Raw genomic sequence first — 10528 nt, forward strand, 5'->3', positions numbered from 1 at the left:
TCCACGAGCCACAACCAGTGAGCATGGGGTGAGGTGTCCGGGGCACTGCCGTCAGGGGGCCATCTGCCCGCCAGAGGTCGAAGGTATGGCCTGCAGGTGTGCGGGGCCGGGGCCTGGTTTGCAGAGTCCAGACCCTCTCGCCCTGTCCACTGGGCAGCTCAGAGACCGGCCCCTGGGAGGGGCTGCATCTCCGAACTGTCAACAACAAAACTACAGGTTCTTTCTTTCCATGATTGTATTTGTTTTGGATGGCGTAAAGAGGTTTAACAAATCATACATATTTATTCACTAACAAATGAGATTTATTACAAATATAAAATACGGTGAGATCAGACGAAAGCCACTCAGCGCGTGCTTGTTGGCCATCATCCGTGGTGCACCTCCCCTGCGCACACTCCGGCCCGGAGTGAGTGGGGGCAGGCCTGCGACGTTTTAGTGGGGGATGGAGGGGCTGGAGACAGACAAGTGGACAGGATCCCGTATTTCAGGAGAGCAGAGCCAGGGAGAAAACAGTGAGGTGGTGACATCAGAGACTAACAGGTCCCCACGGGCTCCCAGGCGCACCCCCAGCATGGACACACTTCCTCCTGGACCCTCACTCCCTGCAGGCGCCTATCTCCCTGCCCTGGACGCTCCCAGCTCCCAGGGGCTGCTCCCAGCTCCCAGGGGCCACTGGCCCCTTCCCTATTCCATCCTCAAAGCCAGCAACTGAGGGTGAGCCCCTCACATGGCATCTCTGACTCACCCTCCGGCTCCCTTCCCACTTTCAAGAGCACAGGATCACCATGGCCCAGATGTGGGATCTGGGATGACCTCCTGTGTTGCCCTCTGCAACCTTCGTTCCATCTGCCAAGCCCCTGGAGCCACACATCACCTTCACAGGCCGGAACTGGGGCCTGGCGTCCGGGGGCCTCTCTGTGCCCTCTGCAGTGGCTACCCTACCCACGCCAGGGAAGGGCTCCTCCAGGACATACTTAGACTAGGACTCGGCTGCTGAGACAGAACAGCCATGGGCAAACTGGGAAGGCATCCCCAGCAAAGGGGCAGCAAGTGCCCAGCCCCCAGGGTGGGATGAGCCAGGCCTGGCCTGAGGGCCAGATGGGCCAGCAAGCTGGGCACCCAAGCAGGGGCTGTGGGCCTGGTGCAGGATATCCCTCAGCTGTGTGGAAAAGGCAGTTGGAACCATTAAAGATTTTAAGCACGAGAATGACAAGATCTGATTTATATTTTTTAAAGATCACTCTGTTATTTGACATTTGAAATGATATTTGAGATGTGTCTTGAGAGTACAGGTAGGATTTAGACAGATGAGGGGGGTGAGATGTGTGCTTCAGGTACGGAGAGCTGGGATGCAGGCCTGCAGGCAGACACACACGGGGACAAGACACTGTGTGCGTGAGGCGAGGGGTCCAGAGCCGGGAGGACTGGGGGACCCTTGAAAGGGGTGCTTGGGGCAATGCAGGAACCCACAGTGATGTTCAGGTCCGGGATGCGTGGATGGGCCTCTCCCCCTGCTCTTTAACAGGTGATCGATAGCACTGAAACGCCCAGCCGGCAGCTTCCTTACATCATCATTAGATGCCATTAAAGAATCAATAATCGGAATAAGGGGATCTCTGCAGAAGGTCTGATGCGGAGCTACAGGGCCGGGTCAACCCTGGAGGTGCCCGCTCAGGGCTCACCCACGATCTGCACACAGGGTCCCTGCATAACCGGAGAATTCCATGGGAATCTTGCAGAAAATACAACCCCCTCTTTTCTTGCCCCTCTTACAGTTTTTATTTTTCTTGTTTCCAACACGCAGGAAATTCCACCTCAGAGAAGCAGTGGCTTGGGGTTGGGGGTGGCAGGAGAGCTCAGTGTGGAGCGGGGTCCTGCGGGGGGTGCACATTCACTACGCCCAGGGAGCCCCCCCAGAGAGAGGCCCCCAAGGCTCTGCGTCTCTGCCTGGCGGTTCAAGACACGGAGGCACGCACATGTTCTGACCTTTGCAGGCAATCCAAAATGTGTGCCCCGGGTTGGAACCGAGTATCATGGGGACTCGTTAAACCGGTAAAATGGAAAACAGAGAGAAAAACAGTCAAGTGACAGCGCGACCTCTGCCTCTTGAAATCCCGCCCTCTCTGAGCACAGTCAGTGTGGATTTCACACACAGCCCCATTTGATCCCCCAGAATTACTCTGGTCTGCTCAGGGGTGTCAGCCAACAGGCCCCACAACACCCACCTCATCCGGGGAGAAAAGTAAAAGATGAAATCCTCTGCTGCGATCCATAGGGTCTCTATATTTCTTGGAGCTGTTTAAGCCTTAAATTAAATGAGCAATGCAGTGTGCCACTGTGACTTGGGAGGGCTCTGCACCTGCCTGGCCCAGGGTTTGTCTTTCTTATTAAATGGAAGGAAGGAGAAATGATTAACGATGGACCCAGTCCTCAGAAGACAAAGAGGTATTTTAACCCTCCTTTCCTTTCAAATACACAGATAACATGTCCATGGCCAGGCCATCAGGACCTTACCCCGCTGGCCACACGGGCAGCTTCAATAGGCCTCCTTCCCAGGAAGCGGGGACCTGTTCGCCCTCCCCTGGGCTGCCGGCTCCTTGTCCTGGGCTGGGAAAGAGTGTCCAGAGCAGACTCTGTGATTCTGGTTTCAACCCCACTAATCCATCTTCCACACGTGGCAGCCTATCATCCTCCCTGCCTCCCCTGGAAGGCAGGCTGGGAGTGGGAGCCCCCGGGGAGGGGGTGGGAGGGCCCAGGGCCAATAAACACACATCTGGTCCTAAGTCTGAACAAAAGCACAGATCTTTAGGGTGGAAAAGAGGGAAGCAAACTCTGGGCGGGCATCTATAGGACCAGCCATGTGCAAGGGCTCAACTTGTCATTACATAGCGACTGGGTCAGAGCCAGTGAGACGCAGAATGCTGCAGGACACAGCCGTGCCCTCTCACCCCCGAAGCCACCCCGGGAACCTAGGCAGCGGCTGATGGCAGGAAGCAGTGTCCCTTGCCTTGGGAACGCACCGGTCCTCTGAGGAGCCCTCCAGCTCCCCTGGCTGATCTCAGCTCCCAGGCCCTGGATCCCTTCGGTCTGGGCATGTAGCCTGTCTCGACTTGGTGGTCATGGTGGTTTTAAGTAGCGTTGACACACGATGCTACATTAGTTTCAGGTGGACAATGTAGTGATTCGACAGGTCTACTCATCACTTGGTGCCCCCACGGGAAGGGTAGCTACCCTCAGTCATTAGACGACGTGATTCTGGTATAATTGACGATATTTCCCAGGCTGTACTTCTTATCCCCGTGACTTCTCGATTTTATAAGTGGAAACGTATACCTCTTTCATTCCACTCTTAAAAAGAATGCCAGGTCCAGGTCCCCTGTGCACCGCTGGTGCACACGGTCCATTATGGAAACGAAGGAGATGTGGAAATGTGGCCCCACCTACAGTGGAGTGTGACTCAGCCCTGAAAAGAAGCACAGCCTGACACCTGCCACAACATGGGTGAACCTTCGAGATGGTACCTGAGATGGAGCAGTCACCAAGGGACAGTATGTGTATTTCGACTCACACGACGTACCCAGAGTAGTCACATTCATAGAGACAGAAAGGAGACGGCGGTGCCAGGGGCTGGGGACAGGAGTGGGCAGGGGAGGTTTCATGGGGACAGAGTTTCCGTTGTGCAGGATGACGAGTCAGTGGTGATGGTGGGGGTGGTTGCACAGCAGTGGGAACGTGCTTAGGGCCATGGAACCATACGTCGAGAGATGGTTCAAGGGGTGCGTTTCATTGTGTATATTTTACTGTGATGAAAATATTTTCTAAAAGGAAAAGGAAAAGAAGGCCAGGTCTTGCAAGCAGCACCCAGAGGAACCAGCTCATGCTGTCTGAAGTCTTGCTCTGATGAGGCCCCTAGACGCACAACAGTGAAAGAACGGAGGTCTGAGGTCAGCTCCTGAGCCCACCCTTCGTTCGCTGAGCAATCTTGGACAAGCTTCGGGTTCCTCCTGTACAAAATCGGGGAGAACCCCAGCGACCCTGCAGGCCTACAGAAAACCAAAGGACGCCATGTGTGAGAAATCACCACGATGCGTCCAGGCGGGAGGGAGACGCACGGCAAGCCCATGGCTGCCGCCTCTCACAGGGAGGCTCCCGGCGGATGCACCACCAACTCCAGCTGCCAGATGGAGCCCGACGTGGGGACTGCAGCCTGCCAGCCGGCCACGCACAAACAAGGAGCCAGCGACGACGTGGCGGCGGCCTTTCATCGGCTCACGGTCAGGAAACGTCACCATGGCAGGTGTGAAGGGCCCCCTGTTCACGGCACTTTCAAAAAAGAAATCTGACCAAGGAAGACACGCAGATGGCCCATAAGCACTGTCCCTAGCTGACAGAGAAATGAGAATCCAAGCCACACCCACTGGGATAGCTGTTACTCAGAACAGGGGAAATTACCAGGGTCGTCAAGGGTGTGGAACAACCGGACACTCGCACACTGCTGGAGGGAACAGCACGCTGCTGGAGGGAGCAGAGATGGCGTGGCCACTGCCGAAACGCTCCGGCGGGTTCTGAACATCTGAAGCACGTAGGGCCTGTATGACCCTGCAGTCTCGTTCCTGGGTACGTACCCAGGGGACGTGCGATCTCACGTGCACGCGGAAGCCTGTGCACAAATGTGGGCGGCAGCATTATCCACAACATCCGCAAGGTGGGAACAACTCAAATACCCACGGGTGGTGAACTGAGAAACTGGACACGGTAGGTTCTATAATGCAGCATTGTCTGGTAACAAAATAGTACCAATCTGACACATGTCACACCATGGACGAACCTTGAAAACATTATGCTGAGTAAAGGAAGCCACTCACAACAGAAGAGCACTGTGTGGTTTCATTTATCTTAAATGTCAAAAAAGCTAAAGGCAAATATACAGAGACGAAAGGTAGATTAATAATTGCCCAGGGCTGGGTCACAATGGGGAGTGAGTATAAATGGCAAGATGTGGCTTTTCAGGGTGATGGCAATGTCCGAAAATGAGACCGTGGGGCTGGGGGCACAATTCTGTGAACACACGAGAGCTCACTGGATTGTACACATAGAACAGGTGAACTTCCCCGTATGCAAACTGTATCTCAATAAAGCCGTTTTCAAAGGCGATCTTTTTTTTTTTTAAAGATTTTATTTATTTATTTGACAGAGAGAGACACAGCGAGAGAGGGAACACAAGCAGGGGGAGTGGGAGAGGGAGAAGCAGGCTCCCCACAGAGCAGGGAGCCCGATGCAGGACTCGATCCCAGGACCTTGGGATCATGACCTGAGCTGAAGGCAGTCGCTTAACCAACTGAGCCACCCAGGCGCCCTTCAAAGGCGATCTTAAACTGGGTTTCCTTAAACTGCCCGCTTGACAGCCAGCATACTCATGGCAGACCCGTGTGCCCCTGCTGTCAGACGGTCCACGGGACGTAAAATGGAACGAGAAGCTCAAAGTTGTTGAACCAACAACTCACATCGGTTAAGAAATTCTCGATTAGGGTCTCCTGGAGTTCCAGGGTTTTTCTATTAGTTTGGTGAAGCTGGTTCAGACTGCACAGACAGACAGGATGGTGGCAAAAAACCAAACACCAAAAACCACAAAGCCGAAGTCATGAAACCCACACGTTTCATAAGTTCATTAAGAGCTCTTAAGAAAACGCTGAGCTCGGCAGAGTCTTCCTGTTCCAGCCTCTTTCCTCACTGATCGTTTTCTTTCCTTCTCGGCTGTCATGTGAAACGCATGTTTTATGAGAGAAGAGAGAAAAGTTACAGACAACATCGTGCCGTTGGTCAACGCCAGGGAAACGACGAGGTCCGGCTCCCCCCTCGCGGCTGCGTCCGTGAAAACGTCAGGGACGTGGCATCGGCAGCTCCGCTCACTCCCCTTCGTCCATCTGCAGTGTGAGGTCCGCAGGACACTATACACCATGAGCGGAAACACTGCAGCGAATGCAGACTGGCACGTTAGGAACAGTAACAGGAGGGACTATTTCCTGAATGCGTAAAGCATGAAGGGCTTTCCAAGAATCAGTTACTTTCGTTTAAACCTCGAAACAGCATATGCTGTAGTTAACCGTATCCCCGTGTTACAGATGAGGAAACTGAGGCTTACGTATCCAGCTCAGGGAGATAAAGCTGCATTTGAAGTCAAATATGGACCCACGCATGCCTCCTGCCAGGCGGCAGCCCCCTGTGGCGTGCTCAGGGAAGCCGGCTGATGCAGGAGTCCATGGCCACACGGGGGTGCATCCTCTGCGTCCCCAGGAAAGCAGCAGGGACCAGCACCAAAGACACACCAAGCTCCCCAAAGGCGGATGCCTAGAGCACCTTTGAGATGATAATGAACCAGCTTCACCAAACTAATAGAAAAACCCTGGAATTCCAGGAGACCCTAATCTAGAATTTCTTAACCAATGTGAGTTGTTTGTTCAACAACTTTGAGCTTCTCGTTCCATTTTACCTTAAAGCTGTCCTCCATCAACAATGTCCCCTAGAGAACAGCCCCAAGCCCCCTTCTCAGTGAGACCTTGCCTGCAGTGGGAAGAGAGCAGCTCGGATCCTCCACTCACAGGGGTCTTTTCTCACCTCTAGCCCGCTGCTGGCGGAACTTGTCCATTTCCAAATTCACCTTGCAGACAGAACCATCCAGTCCTGCATCTGACACAGCCACCATCATTCACTCTCTCTCTCAAATAATCCGTCTCCTGCTGTGCAATCGATGGTTTCCTCAGCCCGCATCATTCACACATACAAGGTTTTCCCACCCAGAGCATCACTGTAGTTAGTGAACAATAAAAAAGTCACTGTTTTCCATTTTTCCATTCCACAATGCAAGCTTCGGGCCAGGAGAGCTCCTCCTTCTGTAAATTACGGGAACGCACCCTACCCTTCTCCGGCAACGTCCCATGGCACAGAGCGACCTTCACCTTCGGGGCTGGGCGCAGAGCCGGAAAGAGCGCACGCTGCGGCCATCTGGAGGAGAAGGTCCGAGGGGATGACACAGGGGACAGGGAAGCAGGCCACCCTCTCTTTGTGCCTCGCCTCTCACACCTGTCACCGACCGCTCAGCATCCCTCCAGACTCCCAGACGCCATTTCTACCTGCTGGAACTGTGCTGCCCCTGGGCCCCGGGCTCGGCATCAGCTCCGCGGCTTCTCCTGTCCAGCTTCCTGCCTCAGTTAGTCCTCCAGCTGGAAACCAGGCGGTGAACACTGCACTCTGGGTTTCCCACGCGCAGGGCGATGGATCCTCAAGGTGCCCTTCTAATCCGGTCTCTCCTCCGCCCCTCACTGCCCGCCTCAACTGTGGCCCCGCCCCCGGCGTCACAGCACCCGCTGGCCCTCCCCCTCGGTCTCCGGAGCGGCCACCAGCGCACGCACAGCACGTGTGCTCCGGACAGCACGCCCCGGCCGGGCACCAGCCCGTCGTCGCTGCCTTCCCCATCGCCTGGCACATGGCCGTGCCTGGTGGGCGCCCTGCTTGCTCATCACCGCTGCCAAAGCCATACATGCTTGCAAGATGTGGTAAGAAGGCGGGTGGTGACCGCAGTGGGGCAGGGGGAGGGCCGTCACATGGAGGGACCTTCAGGGCTGGGCCTGGCGCAGTGCTGGACCGAGGACTCTGGACACAGTCTCTGGGGCCAGTTTGCTCCTACTCCCCGGAGCCTTCAATCAAAACCACTGTGAGGGGGCGCCTGGGTGGCTCAGTTGGTTAAGCGACTGCCTTCGGCTCAGGTCATGATCCTGGAGTCCCGGGATCGAGTCCCGCATCGGGCTCCCTGCTCGGCAGGGAGTATGCTTCTCCCTCTGACCCTCCTCCCTCTCATGCTCTCTGTCTCTCATTCTCTCTGTCTCAAATAAATAAATAAAATCTTTAAAAAAAAAAACACTGTGAGAGGAGAACAGAAATGCTCAGCACAGCTGCTTCCACCGGCCGCAAGACACGTGGGCCCTGGCCAGTTCCGTGGCTGCCTCGGGACGGCCGGACTGGCTGAAGGGACATCCTACAAAATGCCCCACTCCTCCGAGACGGCAACCCGCCACTAGACACAACCCGCTCCCCTGGCCTTGCTGAGGAACTGCAGAGCCCTGGCTGGAGCCACCTGGCTGGCCTGGTCTCTGCCTCAGCTCAAGGACCACGGGGGCCACGGTGGTGAAGCAGAGCCCGGACTCTCCTTCTTCTCACGTGCCCCCGCACACACACAGACACACATTCCACACCACACATTTCCCTCTCGAAAGGCCACTTCCCAACACAGCCGGGAGGACGGCTTTCCCAGGAGTGGACAGGAGGCCTGGAGGTGGGTGACAGAGAAATGGGCGGTGGCCAAGCCCACTTCTCCCCGGTCCAGGGACCTGCTAGGTTTATGCCTCAGCTCCCCTCCTGGAAAAGCAAGGATGCCGACCCCACAGATGGCCCAGAGGAGGAATTACAATCAGAGCCCCAGAATGCCCTCTGACTGCTAAGGGCACGAACTCATTTTCAGGGGCCACGGCAAAAGGATGCATCAACTTGGCCAGGGTCACCCCAGAGCACAGCGCTGGGAAAAGGAGCGGCTTCTGTGCAGCTGTATTGGCAGGTGGAAGAAAGAACCCCCCCGGCTTGCACCAGACACGCTCCCTCCTCAAGAGTCAGGACCAGGCGCCCCGCCCCCCTGCAGGCCATGCATCTCCATTTGTTTGGCTGTCACTGAGAGACAGAACAAAAAAAAAGGTGGCAAATCGGTCCTTTTTGAGGCCGGCCACCCAGATCACAGACACAGGGCTGACATTCAGTGGGGATTCTCTTCGCTAGGGGTTCATCCTTCCCTCTATGCCTGAGCTTGGCCTCTTTGCCGCAACCCCAGGGCTCACACGCTCCCACCAGCACACACCAGCACACACCAGCCCACACGCACACCGAGATTTCCCGCTGGCGGCCGTGGGTGGGACTTCGTCTGCAGCCCATCAGAGAAAAGCGGCATAGGACCATTGCCACACCATTCACTCGGGGTTAATCGCCGGGTCCCCACCCCTCTTTCCGGAAGCGGGACGCCGTGAAGCTCCTCCACCCACACTTGGACTCGTCAGCCATGATGACAAAGCAGCATCACTGGCCACAGCGAAGGGAAGCAGCAGCCCCTTCTTCCCGCATCAAGTCAGAACTGGGAGCTGTTGGCGCTCATCAGAAACCAGTCCTCAGTTCCCAAAACAACGAAAATTGTCTGCATTGAGGGGAAGCTTTCTATAAAGCCACCGGAACGAGAATAGAATCATGAACCAAGTTCCCGTTAGTGAGGAGTGAGGGCTCCGGAGTCAGGTGACTGGATTCAGAGCTTAACCCCATCCTTGCCGACCCTGCAACCTTGGCTCTCCTCAGGCTTCTGCGTCCTCAACCGAAAAAGCGTCCGTAAAACACCTCCCTTGCGGACTTGCCCAGACAAGTAAATCCACTGGGTGAAACAATTTCGGTCACAGTGGCTGTACTTGGAGCACGAGTCCCTCCATGTTCCTGTAAAAATGTGAAGCTGGCTGGAGAAAGAAACTTTAAGGAAAAAGTGCCCTGTTCTCCCTCTTTGAGAGCCCCACAGCCCCCAGTGCCAACGTGGGGTCCTGACCGCTCCCACGTCCCCCAGGGGCCCTCTGTCCCTGCCCCTCACTGCCGTCAACTCGAACCACCTCGGAGGGGGACACACGAGGGAAAGGAGTGGGCAGGAGGCCAGGCTGAGCATCCGCAGGCAGCGGGTCCAGCCCCAGAGGGATCAGGCTGTATTTGCAAGAAGGTGGCAGACACAGTTGTAGAAAACAGAGAGAACTTTTTTTTTTTTTTTAGTTTTAAAGATGTGCCAGAGAAAGGAAAGAAGTAAAAGATAAGAGAGAAGGTTTCACATTAAGAAATAATTAGAGATGGGGGTGCCTGGGTGGCTCAGTCAGTTGAGCATCCGACTCTTGATTTCAGCTCAGGTCATGATCTCAGATCGTGGAATCGAGTCCGGCATCGGGCTCTGTGCTGGGCATGGAGCCTGCTCGAGAGTCTCTCTCTCCCTCTGTCCCTACTCCCCGCCCTCTCTAAAAAAAAGAAAAAGGAAAAAATAATTACAGAACTGGATAAAATAAGATTTATGGCATAGAGAAGGCTGAGATTTGGACTTGGGATAAGACTTAGACATCTGAGGGCGCTCCTCAGGTGGCCGGCCTTGGAGCTGAGCAGCCGTGGGAAGAGATGCAGAGAGCTGACAATGGGCAGGAAGGTCTGGGGTAGGAAGAGTCACAGGACAAGAGAACCCAGAGGCGAAGGGCCCAGTCCGTGAGCTTGCTGTGTTCCCAGGAGCCTTGGGCCGTGAACGGCAGGTCACACAGCCTCTAAAGTGGAGGAGCCGGGGCTGGACTGAACCTCCGCCCTTCCACGGATGTGCAGCATGCTGGGGAGTGAAACGCACTCTGTCCATCTTGCTTCCCTAGGCTGCACGATGACATCCTGATAATCCACTGCCCAGACAGTAGTGGACGGGCCGACCTGT

Source organism: Neomonachus schauinslandi, chromosome 10 (assembly GCF_002201575.2).
Source record: "Neomonachus schauinslandi chromosome 10, ASM220157v2, whole genome shotgun sequence".
NCBI lineage: Eukaryota > Metazoa > Chordata > Mammalia > Carnivora > Phocidae > Neomonachus > Neomonachus schauinslandi.